Below are 14932 nucleotides of genomic sequence, written 5' to 3' on the forward strand. Positions count from 1 at the left end.
ATGTAGTAACTGACAGCCCACCTTTACCTCAGAGATGAAGGAAAAAACTGTAAGAATCAATTAGAGTCGTTCTCCCCCCACCATGAGACTAGGTGCCTGAGTACTCTAACAGTATGTTCAGCTTACATGGGAATATAAATCAACTGGAATGGGGATCAAAACAAGGCAATGTATGTAAGCTCTTACACAGTTTTTATACATTAAGAGATAAAGTAAAAAATTCTGGTATTTTACAACATAGTAAAATTCGGTCATGTGTATTTATTTCCTATTTGCCATCCCTTAATAGCAACTTTTAGGGTCTACTTTTCCTGCATTTTCAATATAATTGTGTAGAAAATATGCATATCAAGTGACATGTTTTCATCTGGCCTTTCAATGTCTTTCTGATTTTATGATCCAGTACTTTATTGATGGATACTTGGACTGTGTCTAATCTTTTGCTTTATAAACAATGCTGCACCACATAAACCTGAACATGTAATTTCAAATGTGTGGTGTTGTATCTGTAAGACAGAGTACCAGAGTAGGCTTGCTGGGTCAAAGGAACAGTCCATTTATAATTGCGGTAAATATTGCCAGATTCTTGGGTTATGTTTGTTCATTTAACCTATTTTGAACAATATTTCTTAAAACTCTTTCCTTTTTCTAATATGTCAGCAATATAGCCTTAGCTCTATAATTAACTTTGTATCAAAGCTAGGATTACAGCACCAGCTCTCAGCTTTAGGGAATAATAATAATAATTTAGCATCTTTTATCACTTCCGAACCTTAATTGCAAAATTTTCTACATTTATTCCACTATAAGCTTTAGGTCCCTTGACTATTTCCAATCGTACTTCTTTCTTTTTTTAATTTTTTCCTTTAAACGACTTGGAATTTGTGGATGAACACTGTGACTGAAATTCTGGCTGAGAAGAAGGTATACAGCTGTGCATGACATTTTAGGAAGAGGGGAATGCATCGGGGAATGAGATAAGCCTACAGTCATTCATTGTATTCAACCATCTGTTGCATTTCAACCTTTCTTTGCTACCAGTAAGTGATAAGGAAAAGACTGAAATTAATTTTAAAACATTATTTTGAAGTTTCTAAATATTACTTAATACTATGATCAAAATAGAGGGAAAGGGAATATTGTTTTTCTTGGCCAATAAAACAGAAGAATTTTTTTTGAGGGAAGAGGTAGCAGAGAATATAATTGAAGCATTACTTTAATACTTATAAAGTTATGAGAAATTATCAATGTTTATAAAATTAGGGGAACAAGGAAGATTCCAGTTTAAATCACAGAAAAAGGTTTACATCAAATGCTCCAGCATTAAAGATAACAGAAAATGCAGGAGCCCCCCAAAATTTAAAGTCAACTACCTGATGCCTGTCTCTAAGTTCTAAGGGCTACAAATAAAAAATACAGTATGCTAATGTAGAAAGGAATTAAAGTAGACTTAATGAAAAGTTTGCCACATATCTCTTGCTTTGGTTATGAATATATAAAAAGGTTAGGCTTGAGAAAATATGCTAGTATTGTTGTTTGAATAGGCTATATATGCTGGCCCAATACTTGAAACTTGGGCAAAACTGATGGACTCTGGTTTAACAAATAGTCATTTAGAGCAGGGCCTGATAATTTTTTCTGTAATTGGTGGCTTGATTTGGCCTGTGGCCCATGGTTTGCTGACCCACAATTCAGACAATACAGGGGTGGGTAAAAGTAGCTTTATATTTGTGAGTATACAAAATAGAGTTTATTTTTGTCTTATTATATATTCTTGTATTATATATTTTTCCATATGAACTGTAAACCTACTTCGCCCACCCCTGTATATGTCTTCCCCAAATGCTCTAACACTTATTAAATATACCTTCTTTTGGATATATCTAGGGATATAAAAATGTATTAATCATCTTAACAGGTTTTACAAAGAAGATATTTTGGTGCTCATCTGAGAGAAAATTCTAGCTAGAAGGAACAGAATAGACAAAGGCAGGGAGATGTGAGTAAGCACAGCATGTGGAGGAACTGAAAGAGTTGAAGAGGACTGTGAACTGTGAGAGAAACAGTACTTAGGAAGGGAAATCAGTTTTAATGGAAGAATGAGTTTGATTTTGAATATTCAGAGTCTAGAGGTGATGGTTAAACATCCAAGTAGAGCACATGGAGTTATCTTTTTTTTTAACCATTTTTGTTCAATTACAGTTGACATTCAATTATTATTTTATATTAGTTTCAGGTGTACAGCTTAGTGGTTAGCCATTTATGGAGTTATCTTAATGCCTGGCACAGGATGAACACGCCATGGTTGCCAGTTGTATGCTTCTCACAGGCTAGGAGAACTAGGAGATTAGGGTAGAGGACCTACCAGGTAAGATACTGAAACAGCTGAAAGCAGGTTACTTCAAAGATGTCAGAATACAGTATTTCCAAAAAGGAACTTAGATAACTTATTGGTTGAAGTTTAGATGTTTGAAACAAGTATATCAAAACCCTGTATGTGAGGAAACAACAAGAAACCTATACATGAACTACCTACACAGAAATTCCTTTTTTTCCTCCGAAAATACAAAACAGTGGTATTGGTCAGGTTCCATATCGTAAAACCATCAACTATAACTGTCATTACTAATAAAGCAAATTATGTCTTAATTAAAAATACATCCTGCTTTGCTCCTTTGGTATCAGTGATATGCTAACAGCTATTTACAAAACTCCTTAGAAATTAATTGTTCTTAATCATACCAGTTATTTTAAGATGAAAAGTAAGTACAGCATTAAAAAAAAGATTGCAGTGAATTCTAATAAACACATTCCAAAAGTTTTCATCCACATATCAAAAACAGTACAGTTTTCTAAATTGATTAGTGTTGCTTATTTTGAGTACTTAAAGTGATTTTAGATTACTGTAGAAAACGATCTCTTAATTAAAAGCTTGTTTAAACTTCTTTAAATGTTTCTAGGTGAAATAAAAAAGTTACAAAACCACTTTCTATTCCCTTTGAAGTGTTTCACGCTGAACTCCTTTTAACTTTCCAATCTGATTTAAAATTACAAATTCCAACCCTAATTTTTACCAATTTATTTAACTTAAGCACTTCTGAACCAGGTTTCTAGTTTAAGATCTGTAGCAGAGCCTGGCCGGGTGCGGCTCGGCGGTTGAGCGTCGACCTAGGATCCAGGCGATCAGGGTTCAATTCCCAGTCAGGGCACATGCCCGGGTTGTGGGCTTGATCAATGACTCATCATTGATGTTTCTATCTCTCTCTCTCCCTCTCCTTTCCTCTCTCTGAAATCAATAAAGATATATTTAAAAAAAAAATCTGTAGCAGAATGATCCATGTAGCAAATTTGGTAATAAATTAATATTAAATATGTTTCATATTAGCGTAGTAAGACTGAACAGCAGTAAGCGCAGAATTCCATTCAATTGGGAAAGAGTCCTTTACAATCTTAGCAAAATATTTTAGTGAGAGATATAATTGCTATATTTTTTTCCTCACAGCACATATAATGATTTAATTATAAAGGATGAAGTAAAAAAAAACTTTCATGTAATAACTGTGTAAGTGTGAAGAACAATATGAAGAAGAGGATTCTAACCCTCAGATTTCCCACTTCCAAGGCTTAATATAGCAAGAACTTTTAGATTACATATTTAATATATTTTCAGCATATAAGTATCTACACACCCATAATGTTTTAAATACTGTCAAGCTTATTAGATGGTAGAGTAAGACCTAGTCTGTACTAATCTGTATATTTAAGGTCACAATTTAATGGAAGAGAGAAAAAATATGCTACTATATGCTTATTTCCATGAATATCATTAAAATTATCTTAAGAAAATTACCTTCTAAAAAAAAGTCAAACATACATTAATCCCCCACCCTAAAAAAACCTGTTGAGATTCTAATGATGTAATTCCAAGTTATCTAAGTCAGCAATGCTGTAAGCATTTTCTATTTTTCATCGCTAATTACAGTACTTAGAAGAAATTTTCAATGTGTATTGTACCTGAAACTCTTTTAGGCACCCCATTAGGAAATGATCCTAAACATAAGAGTCAAATATTTAAACACTGTTTTAGTTAGCTATTTAAACTCTGATTTACCATCAAAATTATTTTTACTCTAAAAGTAGTTCTCCACATTATTCAACTATAATCAGAAGCTTTTATCAGAGGAATGCTAGAGCAAAGAATTTCAATTCAGCCAATTTACTGGTCAACAGGGACTGCTAGACAATATAGCTTTTAAAATATTTTATCTAGCCTCACCCAACTTTCCTAAATTGGCAAAGTGCTATAGAAGAGAAGGGAGAGAAATAAACCCAAACTGTAATGGGACTATCTAATAACCTATAGTCATGAAACAAATCTCTTTTTCACGTAGCTCTGTCTGTACTATCAGTATAATTATTCACTGTTCACCGTAAACCTTTTAAAATGTTGAAACGTTAGCTAACCTTCTAAACACCTACTGAAATATAAGGAAGGTCTGTGTTCCATTTGTTGGCTAGGTATAAGTAATTCACTACTAGAAAGGTCTTTAAAGTTTATTCACTATACTTTTCATCATTATCAAGAGCAATCTGCTGTCACGAGTATTCAAAAAACCTCTAAGAGCCTTATCTAACTTCAGGTGATCACGCATATATAAATTACATTTTAGCTTGCAGACAACATTTCATGGTGCTATTAGGAGCTCTTCCAAAACAATAAAGTTAACTAGTATATAACTTACCTTTAAGCTTTAAGTAAAATTTCACTAAATCACTTTATAATATGTTTCATTTTGACTCTTTACTCACTAACTATACTTATGAAAGTAATTTGGGAACTACTATCAACAGATTGTTTTAAAAATGACCAAATGTTCTCAAGTATATCATGTTCTTCAGTGTCAATGTAAGACACAACTCAGTTAATGCCATCAATTCAAAGTAGGTGGGACACTGGGTTTTTTTCTTACTCTTCCATTATTTCCCAAACAATGTGGAAAAGTCCCAGGCTATCTCTACAAAAGCCCACTATGTTCTACCAGCAAAGAAGTGAGCGTAAGAAACATAAATTAGCAAAGCCCTTCAAGGTTCTTTCTCCATAAAAACATAAATTCTAAATGTACAAGTAGAAATAATGAAGTAGGAGGAAAAGTCTCCAACAAAATGATTTACTACAATCATTATAATTATTAATACTAATGAATGGACTTCTTTTTCTCCCTATTACTATAACTGTACAACTCACTTCAACAATCCTCCAGCTTTTCTCAACTGATTTCCACCAGAGAATTAATCTCTAAGGCCAATGGTGTCCACTTTGTGTAATGACTCTCCTATGCACCTAGAATCACATTCTGTATTCTCTCATGTATATGAAGAATTAGGCGGAGAAAAGCTGTTAGCCTTTTAACTACTGCACTGCACTAAGAAAACAAGTTACATAAACCATTACTCTCTGGGCACATGAAGACCTACATATTCAAGAAAAATATCTGACTTTTTTAAATGGTAAAAGTTAATGTCATACAATTGCCAGTGTAAAAGTCAATCTGAGAGTCAAAAAGTTCCCCCTTATTTCTAGTAAAGATGTTTTATATCATTTGAATTAATTTAAACTTTGTTAAATCACCTGAACACAAAGCAACCCACAGTGATAAATAGTATTATTGATCTCAATCCCTTGTGCTTCCCTTCCCTGAAAGATTATATATAACTGCTTGTTGCTATGGGGCTGGAAATACTTTTCTGTGGGAGGTGTTTACTTCCTGTCCCCACTGACATCAGGTTTGGCCAGGTAACTTCTTTTGGCCAGAGAAATAAAAGCAGAAGTGACATTATGCTAGCTTCTAGAAGAAGCTTTAAGTGCCATCTGTAGTTCTGCCAGGTGTCTTTCCCTCTCTGCCAAGGGAACCATACATTCCCGTCAGAGGCTGCTCCTTCAGCCCAGGTCTTAGCATGAAGCACATGGAGCACACCTGCAGCCAACATGTAAAATAAGAGAGAAAGAAGCTTTGGTGTATGTGTTTGAAGAGGGGGGTATGATGGGAGTGGTTGTGCCCCAGTACAGGCACAAAGAGGGTATGTTGTTTGCAGGGAATTTAAATACAACAAAACTGACTCAAATTCTTTTTTATGATCATCAGATGCAGGTAAATCTACACAATTTCTTGGGGTGGACTGCTCTCATTGCCCCTTTTTGAATACTACTGTATAAACTACTGAAACTTTAGAGTTGTTACTTCAGTAAGCTAGCAAAAGGAAATAAAACTGAATATTCTGGCAGGAGCTTTATTTCGCTTGTGTCCCAGGTGGTATATCTGCTCTTACTGTTCTAGCTGGCCTACCTTTTCATCTCATCTCTTCCTTCATGCTACTCACTGACATTGGTTTTAACAATACAAGCTGCATACAAAGAAATCTCCACATATACGGACTTCACATGTCTAATATGAAAATGAATGCATAAAAAAGATGATTGAAATTGTAGCCCAGCTAATACTAGTAATTTAAATTTTGTAGGTTTGGATTAGTATTAATGGAAATCGAGAGATATCCCTAACCCTACCTCCCCACCCCCACAACAAATCTTACCTCCTTTTCCACTATTTTAAATAAGGTCTGACTGTGAAGGAAAAAAAACAGTCACAGTATTCAAATGTCTAATATTTTTATTAGACATTTTGTAAGTTTTATCATAGCATCACAGGGAAGTTCTTACTGTTAATTAAGAAGGTTTTCTACTTCTATGAATATGCTTCACACTCATGCCTTGGATATCCATGTTTAGCCTTTCATACCAAGATATACATGCAAATATAGTATAGTGAGATGGTTTGGGGATAAATGTTTATTCCATGTGGTCCTGTGTCTGATCCCTACCTCTGCTTCCATCTTAATCTTTTAGCACAACCAGTATGGTTCAGCCATACTGAACCAATTACTGTTCTCCACATATAATATGAACTTCCACATTCCACATCTCTCATCTTTTTGCTTCATCTTTTCCCAAGCCTAGAAAACAACCCTCATTTCATATAAGTCTAAAAGTTACCATGTCCTTTAATTCAAGTATCATTTCCTCTGTACCCACTTCTCCCTCTTCCAGTCTCTATTCCACCCTAGTAAAATGACTTCTTTTTTGTTTTCCTAAGGGACAGAAGCAGTTAAAAGCTCAAGAGTCAGAAGATTTTAACTTAACGCCTGGCTTTAGTACTCATGAGTATGTAACTTTGGAGATGTTATTTTTCACTGGCCCCAGACTATAAAATGTAGATGGAAATGGTACTTACCTCAGAGGGTGACTTTTAGGACTAATGAGGAATGCATGTAAAATGCTTAGCATAGTGTCTGACACATAGAAAGCACTCAGTAGATGCAAAAATAAACTACTACAATGTATTATTAATCTCTGCATTTCAACAGTACTTAGTATAATGCCAAATGTTTACTATACTAAGTACTGTGGGGAAAAAACAGATGAATCAGGTAGTATCACTGATCACAAGATGGTAAGAAGCTGGAAGAAAGAATAGGAGCAACAAAGGAGAGAGAGACTCAGCAGTCATCACACAAAAAATGTCAAGGCTGGACCATGAGTGCTGAGCAGGACTTTGATCAGCACATTCTTGGCCGAGGATAAAATAAATAAAAGCTCAGAAAAATAAAATCATACTGTTAACACTTCCTATCATATATTAAATATATGATGTGAGGCCTTTTACCTTATTCTGCTATCAACTCATTTTGCTACAATTATTTTTATCAATAATGGATTAGATAGCTAGAGGTGTCAAATTATCAATACTGATTCTAATTAAAACTCATAGACTTTACTCATGACAGAACACTTTAGGCCCTTCTATCAATGATATTTTACCTTGTTTAGACAATTATTTGAGTTTTACTGTAACAAAAAAAATTATAAAAAAACAAACTCAAAGGGAGAGAGAGAGACTACTTTCAGTAAGCAGGCTAACATCACTGACATGATTGAGATAACTAAGAAAAAGGGAAATTCAGAAAATTTACAAAAACCAGATATAGAAACAGCTGCATGAGGGCATTCAGAATAGAAAAAAAGCAATTAATAAGAGAATTTTTCACTTTAAGGAGTCAAGAATATACTACATTTTGAAGATTTCTCATTACAATATTTAGAAATAAAAATAGTTGAAGTATTATCATGATAATCATTGGCATAACCCTATACATCTGATGATGGTTATTCCCAAAGTTTACTAAGCAGCTAGGAAACAATGTGTGAGTAAAAATTCACAGGTTTTTAATAATTCAAATAATTGAAAATTGTTAGTCTGTACAGACTTCTACCCAAACTTTCCAAATAGTTCAAATAACAGAAGATTAATTTTAGGATCCATTGTCTGAAGTTGCTATTTTTAGGTTTGAAGATAGGTGCTAAAAGTCACAACAAGTTTACAATTTAAGCTATAAATATGAGTACTTTAGCTTCTTAATTTCTTTTCTGTAGCAGATAAGGCATAAAATCTAAACAGATGAACTCTAAAATTTAGTTAACATAAATAGACTGGATGACCAACATGCATTAATACATAGGAACACTCTATTATAAAATGCCCAACTGTGAATTTAATTGTATTCCAAGTCACATGACTTTTACCTAATAAAAATCTTTATAATAAATAAAATCTATAAAGCACCATTTTACTTTGTTTCCTTAAAACTGTACTTACTTTATTTAAAATGTATTAATGGTAAAGTAGAAGTATCCTAAAAAAAAGATCTCTTAACACTTACTAGCAGTAGTCTTCCTACTGTTACACCAAAGAGTAATGCAGAAAAGGACCTTGCTTTGTAGAAAGAATTCTATCTAGACTCCCAGTAACAGATACCACTGTAAGAACAGTCAGCTCACTCAGGAACAGTTAAATGTTTTTTTTCTCCTTCGCTTTAAATTGTTTCTTTATAAATTTTTGCATTTAAATAGTAATGTATTCTCGTGCATTTTTACCTGAAAGAAAAACTGCTTTACCATAGGTAAGGTTGAAGGTGACACTCTGCACACACATACAAAGAGTCCTTTTATAACCATAAAAGAGAACAAAAAAGGATGTAAAACTCATCTACCCAACTTCAAAAGAAAGTCTGAAACAGATTACCAAGGAAATTAGTCACCAATCTTCTGAAGATGAAACTAAATGCTACAGGTAGGCTCCAACTATCTTCCTATTGGATCAGAAGCTGTCACCCTACACTGAGATTCAAATGCACAATAAAAACAAAAAAGGAAAATCTATTTTGCCTACCGCTTTATACATATAATTCAACTACTATTAATATCATACTTATATTTTCAAAATTTAAAGCCCTCATCTTGAATTTGCATTAGAAATTTCATAATTAATTCCAATTCAAGAGGAAATTACAAAAGTGACTCAAATAATTTATTCTTTTTTTTAAAATATATATTTTAAAATATGTCTTTATTGATTTCAGAGAGAGGAAGTGAGAGAGATATAGAAACATCGAGGATGAAAGAGTCATTGATCAGCTGCCTCCTGCATGCCCTCAACTGGAGATTGAGCCCACAACCCAGGCATGTGCCCTCACCGGGAATCAAACCACAATCTCCTGGATCATAGATTGATGCTCAACCACTGAACCACAGCGGCCAGGCCCAAATAATTTATTCTTAAAACCAATATATGAAAAATAAAGGCAGCCCTAGCTGGTTTGCTCAGTGGTTAGAGCATCGGCCTGTGCACTGAAGGGTCCCAGATTTGATTTTGGCCAAGTGCACGTACCTTGGTTGCAGGTTCGATCCCTGGCTTCAGTTCGGTGGGCAAGTGGGAGGCAACCAATCAACGTGTCTCTCTCACATTGATGTTTCTCTCTCCCCCCCCTTCCCCTTCCACACTCTCTGAAAAGCAATGGAAAAAATACCGAGGATTAAAAAAAAAAAAAAAAAAAAAGACAAAAATGTCAAAGGGAAGACAATTCAAAAAAGATAAATATTTAAATATAGGTTTTAGATTCTTTATGCATTTATGTCTCAAAATCACTTCTTTAACCTATGTGGTAGGTTTGCAAGTTTTCAACCAACCCCATCAAAATGACTTCTGAAGACACCGCCCATGCTCACAGGGCACACTCCCTCCCAGTGTACAGATCTGAAGTCTTATTCTGCCATAGCTCAGACGACCTGCTTGGAAAATTTCCCACCCTCCTCAGTAGAAATTAAGTTCCCTTCTTTGAACGGGTTCATTTACCTCCTGCTTTTTACCTCACCCGCATCCTCTTACTAAAGGTTTCTGTAGGACACCTGCTGCTTGATGACTCTGACTTCCTATAAGGTCCCTGCAGTCAGATTCTGTGCTATTCCCCCTCAATAATACCAATAGTAAGTATAAAACTCCCATTTACATAGAATAACTTGAATGTATTTCTTTCAACTATAATCCCTAAGATACTTATGTCAAAGAGTACAATATTAGTTGTTTCACAAATACAGACACCTGATGAGATCAAAAAGATAACTTTGTGTCAGATAGAAAAGTAAGATGATTTACAAAACATAGTAGTTAAATTTAAACACTTGAAGGTAAAGAAGATGGTTATAGATGACTGATCTGAAGTTTTACAACCTTCAGACTGTTCATAAAATTTTATTATTAAATTTATTTTTGCCACTGATTTTCAAATAAAACTGAATTATGAAAAGTCTAATTCTACAAAATGTGTTCATTAAGTGTCCATGGGTCAGGAAGAGGGTTCCAATAAAATAAAAAAGTTAAGTCCTGAGCCACTGGGCATCTCAAAAATGAAGTGATAACTTTATTAATTAAATAGTTTGGCACTCAAATTTAAAATCATGAACTTAACACCTCTTTAAAAAATTATAGTTACTTAGAGTCCTAAAAGTTAACTGTTCATCTCAAAAGGAAAAACCAAAACAGACATGTAAGAAGTTATTTCACTAAACAGAAACAATTTTCTTATTCATCATCAAACTATAAACATAAATCTTAAACATGACAGTACATGGTGTGACAATGCTTATTTATGCTCATCAAATTTGTTTTTATTCATTAATCTGGAGAAAGAATCTGTATATATGTGTGCTTAAGCTGATCAGTTAGAAGGGCAAAAGCTAGCTCTTCTGTTTCTGCCTCCAGATAGAAATATTACATGCACTAACTGCTATTGCTTGATCTACTGAATTATGATCTCAAACAACTTAGCACTATTAAGCCCCTTCTTCCCCTTACCAAATACCAACATGGTTATATCACAATTTTTGGTGAGATAAATCTTTCCTCAGTGTTTTCTGCAATTTATTTGTTCAACAAAAAATGTGTTGAGCACCAACACTGCCTGGCACTGTACTGGGCGTTGGGAAAAAGAAAGAAACAAAACATATGAAAGCTTACCTAGTGAGAGACACAGATAACATATAAAACAAATGAGGAAGATATACAGTATGTGCATAGTATCAAAAATGTATTAAAACCCCTACAATTCAATAACAAAAAGGCAACCAAATTCAAAAGTGGGCAAAGAGCCTGAATAGTTCTCCAAAGAAGATACAGAAATGGCCAAAAGCACATAACAAGGTGGTCAACATCATTACTCACAGGGAAATACACATCAAAACCACAGTGACCACTTAACATATCTTAGGATGGTGGTAAGAAAGAGGAAGAGGAAGAGGAAGAGGAAGAGGAAGAGGAAGAGGAAGAGGAAGAGGAAGGGGAAGGGGAAGGGGAGGGGGAGGGAGGCAGGGGAGGGCAGGGCAGGGCAGAGAAGGTGTTGGCAAAGAGGTTGAAAACGTGGAACCTTTGCATATTGCTGGTGGAAATGTGAAATGGTACAGCTGTGGAAACAGTTTGGTAGATCCCAAAAAAGTAAAACAGAATTCCCATATGACCTAGTAATTCCAGTTTTATGTATATACCCCAAAGAAATGAAAACAGGCACTCAAGCAAGTGCTTGTGTAGGAATGTTCACAGCTGCACTATTGCAACAGTCAAAAGGTGAAAACAAACCAGATGTCAACTCACTGATGGACAAATAGTGTTAAATGCGTATAATGGAGCATCATTCAGCCATAAAAGGAATGAAGTACTGATACATGCTACAATGAGGATGAACCTCAAAAACATTACACTCAGGTTAAGAATCCTGACACAAAGGTTACATATTTTATTATTACATTTACATGAAATATCTGGTAGAGGCAAATTCATATAGATTAAAAGCAAACTGGTGGTTGCTAGGGCTCCAGAGAGAAAATGGGGAGTAACTACTTAATGGATATGGGCTATTATTTTAGGATGATGAAAATGTTTTGAAACTAGACACAGGTGGTGGTTGCACAACACTGTGAATGTACTAAATGTCACTGAATTGTTCACTTGAAAATAGTTAATTTCATGAGGATTTCACCTGAATTCTTAGAATACATATTTGAGAGAGAGAGAGAGACAGAGAGAGAGAGAATGTTAATGATAAGATGTAAAGGGGTTAAAATTTTTATTTATTTATTTATTTATTTATTTATTTATTATTTATTTTTATCCTTGCCTGAGGATATGTTCAGAGAGAAAAGAAGGGAGGGAGGGAGGGAGGGAGGGAGGGAGGGAGAGGGAGAGGAAGATGGGGAGGGGGGAGGGGGAGAGGAAGATGGGGAGGGGGGAGGGGGAGAGAGAAACACACATGTGAGAGAGAAACATCAATCAGTTGCCTCCATATGCACCCAGACCAGGAATCCAACCCACAACCTAGGTATGTGCCCTGACCAGAAAATTGAACCCACAACCTTTTGGTGTACAAGATGATGCTCCAACCAACTGAGCCACCCAGCCAGGGCAAGGGGGTTATAATTTTTTAAAAGATGGGCAGAGAAGGCCTTACTAAGGAGGTGACATTAGAATACTGACCCAAAGAAAGAAATTAATATTGATATCTGAGGGAAGATCATTTTGGTTTTTTATTTTGTTTTCTGTTAGTCTTTACTTGAGGATATTTTTCCCATTGGGTTTTTTAGGGAGAGACAGAGGGAGAGAGGAACATCGATGTGAGAGAGACAAATTGGTTGGTTTCCTCCCAAACGTGACCCGACCAGGGCCGGGAAAGGAACCCACAATCAAGGTACGTGCACTTGACCAGAATCAAACCCAAGACCCTTCAGTGCTCAGGCATTCACTCAACCACTGAGCCACAGCGGCCAGGGCCTGTGGCAAGATCATTTTAAGCAAAGGGGACATTGCCTCATTTTTAAGGCAGAGGAAAGGCCAGTATGGCCAAGAAAGATAGGAAAGGGGAGAAGTAGTAGGAAATAAGATTAGAGAGGAAACAGGAATCAGAAGAGGTGAGGGAGGGACCAGTAGGTTATTCCAAGGACTCTAGCTTTTATTCTTAGTGAAAAGGGAACAAATATCAGGTTTTGGGCAGAAAAGTGGCATAAGTTTTGGGATCATTTTCTTTGCTGAAATGAGAAAACACTACAGCCCCAAAGAGGGCAACAGCATGGTCATCAGAAACCATTACAACAATCTAGAGAGAGATCTATCTAATTTGTCTTCTTTTTTTTAATATATCTTTATTGATTTCAGAGAGAAGGAGAGGGAGAGAGAGAGATAGAAACATTGATGATGAGAGAGTCGTCACTGATCAGCTGCCTCCTGCAGGCCCCTGACTGGGGATCGAGCTCACAACCCAGGCATGTGCCCTGACCAGTAATCGAAATGCAATCTTCTGGATCCTAGAGCCATGCTCTGTTGGGCTGTTTCTGATTCTTTCAGTACATTTTCAGTTTCACTGTTTTCTTAAATGTTCTTTTCTCATAGCCTCCATAGTTTCATGGATGTATTAACTTCTCTTAGGTTTTTTTAAAGTTTTCTTTTGATCCCTATACTGTCCTACACTATCTCCATTCTTTTGGGTTCCCTTTTCCCTTGTTTCTGACTCTGTTTTTCATGTAAGCATTCCCCAAATGTCTGTTGACCCTTGGTGGTCTGCTAATATTTGAGAAACTAAAAAGCACTGTATTTGTGAGCAGGACTTATAAACCTTACCATGGGGATTATTTGGCTGAACTGTTCCCAAACTGTAGTATCTCAGTCTTTCCTCTTGACCTGGTTAGTATGCCCTAAGGAAAGTAAATCATGGGTACAGTCTACAATAGCAAAGCTACTGAGCTCTTTCTGAGGCCCAAAGAGCTAATCAGTAAAAGTCATGAGACCTCTCTCTTACCTATCCAATCTGATCTAGCACCAGTATCCTGTCATCTTAACACAAATAAATCTCTCAAATTTCTGTGCTTCTAGCCATGTCTACCATCATTACCATATTCTCTGCTTACCTGGAACACTAAAGAAGTCTTATTTATCCCTCCCTAGGTTTTCCACAATTAGCCAGAGCGATCTTTCCAATATGCAAATTTAAACCTGTTCCCTTCTTTCTCATCTCCCCAAACTATTCCTACCACCAATTTTTGAAAAGTCTAAGGGCTGTCATTACTCTTAGAATAGTTCCAGGGCCTGCCTACTTTTGCAGCCTTATCTCCCACCTCGCCCCCTGAATGCTTAGCACCCCAGATCTTCTTTGTTCACACCATAGTCCTTCCTTCTGCAGCTGTTTGTTTGTTCCAAATACTTCCCATGTAAGGAATGTTCTTTTATCCCTCTTCCCATAGTTTAATCTAAGGCTGAGTGCTCATTGTAGACAACTGTTCTTCAAGGAAACCTTCCTAATCTCCCCAAACCAGGATATAGTTATGGCTTTATAGACCTGTGCTTTGTCAGCACTCATCACAGTTATAATTTATACGTGTGATTCTCTGACTAATGGCTCCCCCATTAGAATGCACATCTCCTAAGAACAGGAGCCTTATCTAATTTTGCTCACCACTGTATTCACAGCACCTGGCGTAATGCCAGGCACATACTACCAC

At 35.8% G+C, this 14932-nt stretch overlaps 1 protein-coding gene across 14 annotated transcripts in view; it reads right to left on the reverse strand.

Annotated features, from left to right (window-relative positions):
* Window positions 1–14932, reverse strand: part of MINDY3 (MINDY lysine 48 deubiquitinase 3) — a gene marked incomplete at its 3' end in the record, with an annotated part of 106938 nt that overhangs the window by 27417 nt on the left and 64589 nt on the right. The window lies entirely within an intron of this gene.

Source organism: Miniopterus schreibersii (assembly GCF_964146895.1).
Source record: "Miniopterus schreibersii genome assembly, chromosome: 1".
Lineage (NCBI taxonomy): Eukaryota > Metazoa > Chordata > Mammalia > Chiroptera > Miniopteridae > Miniopterus > Miniopterus schreibersii.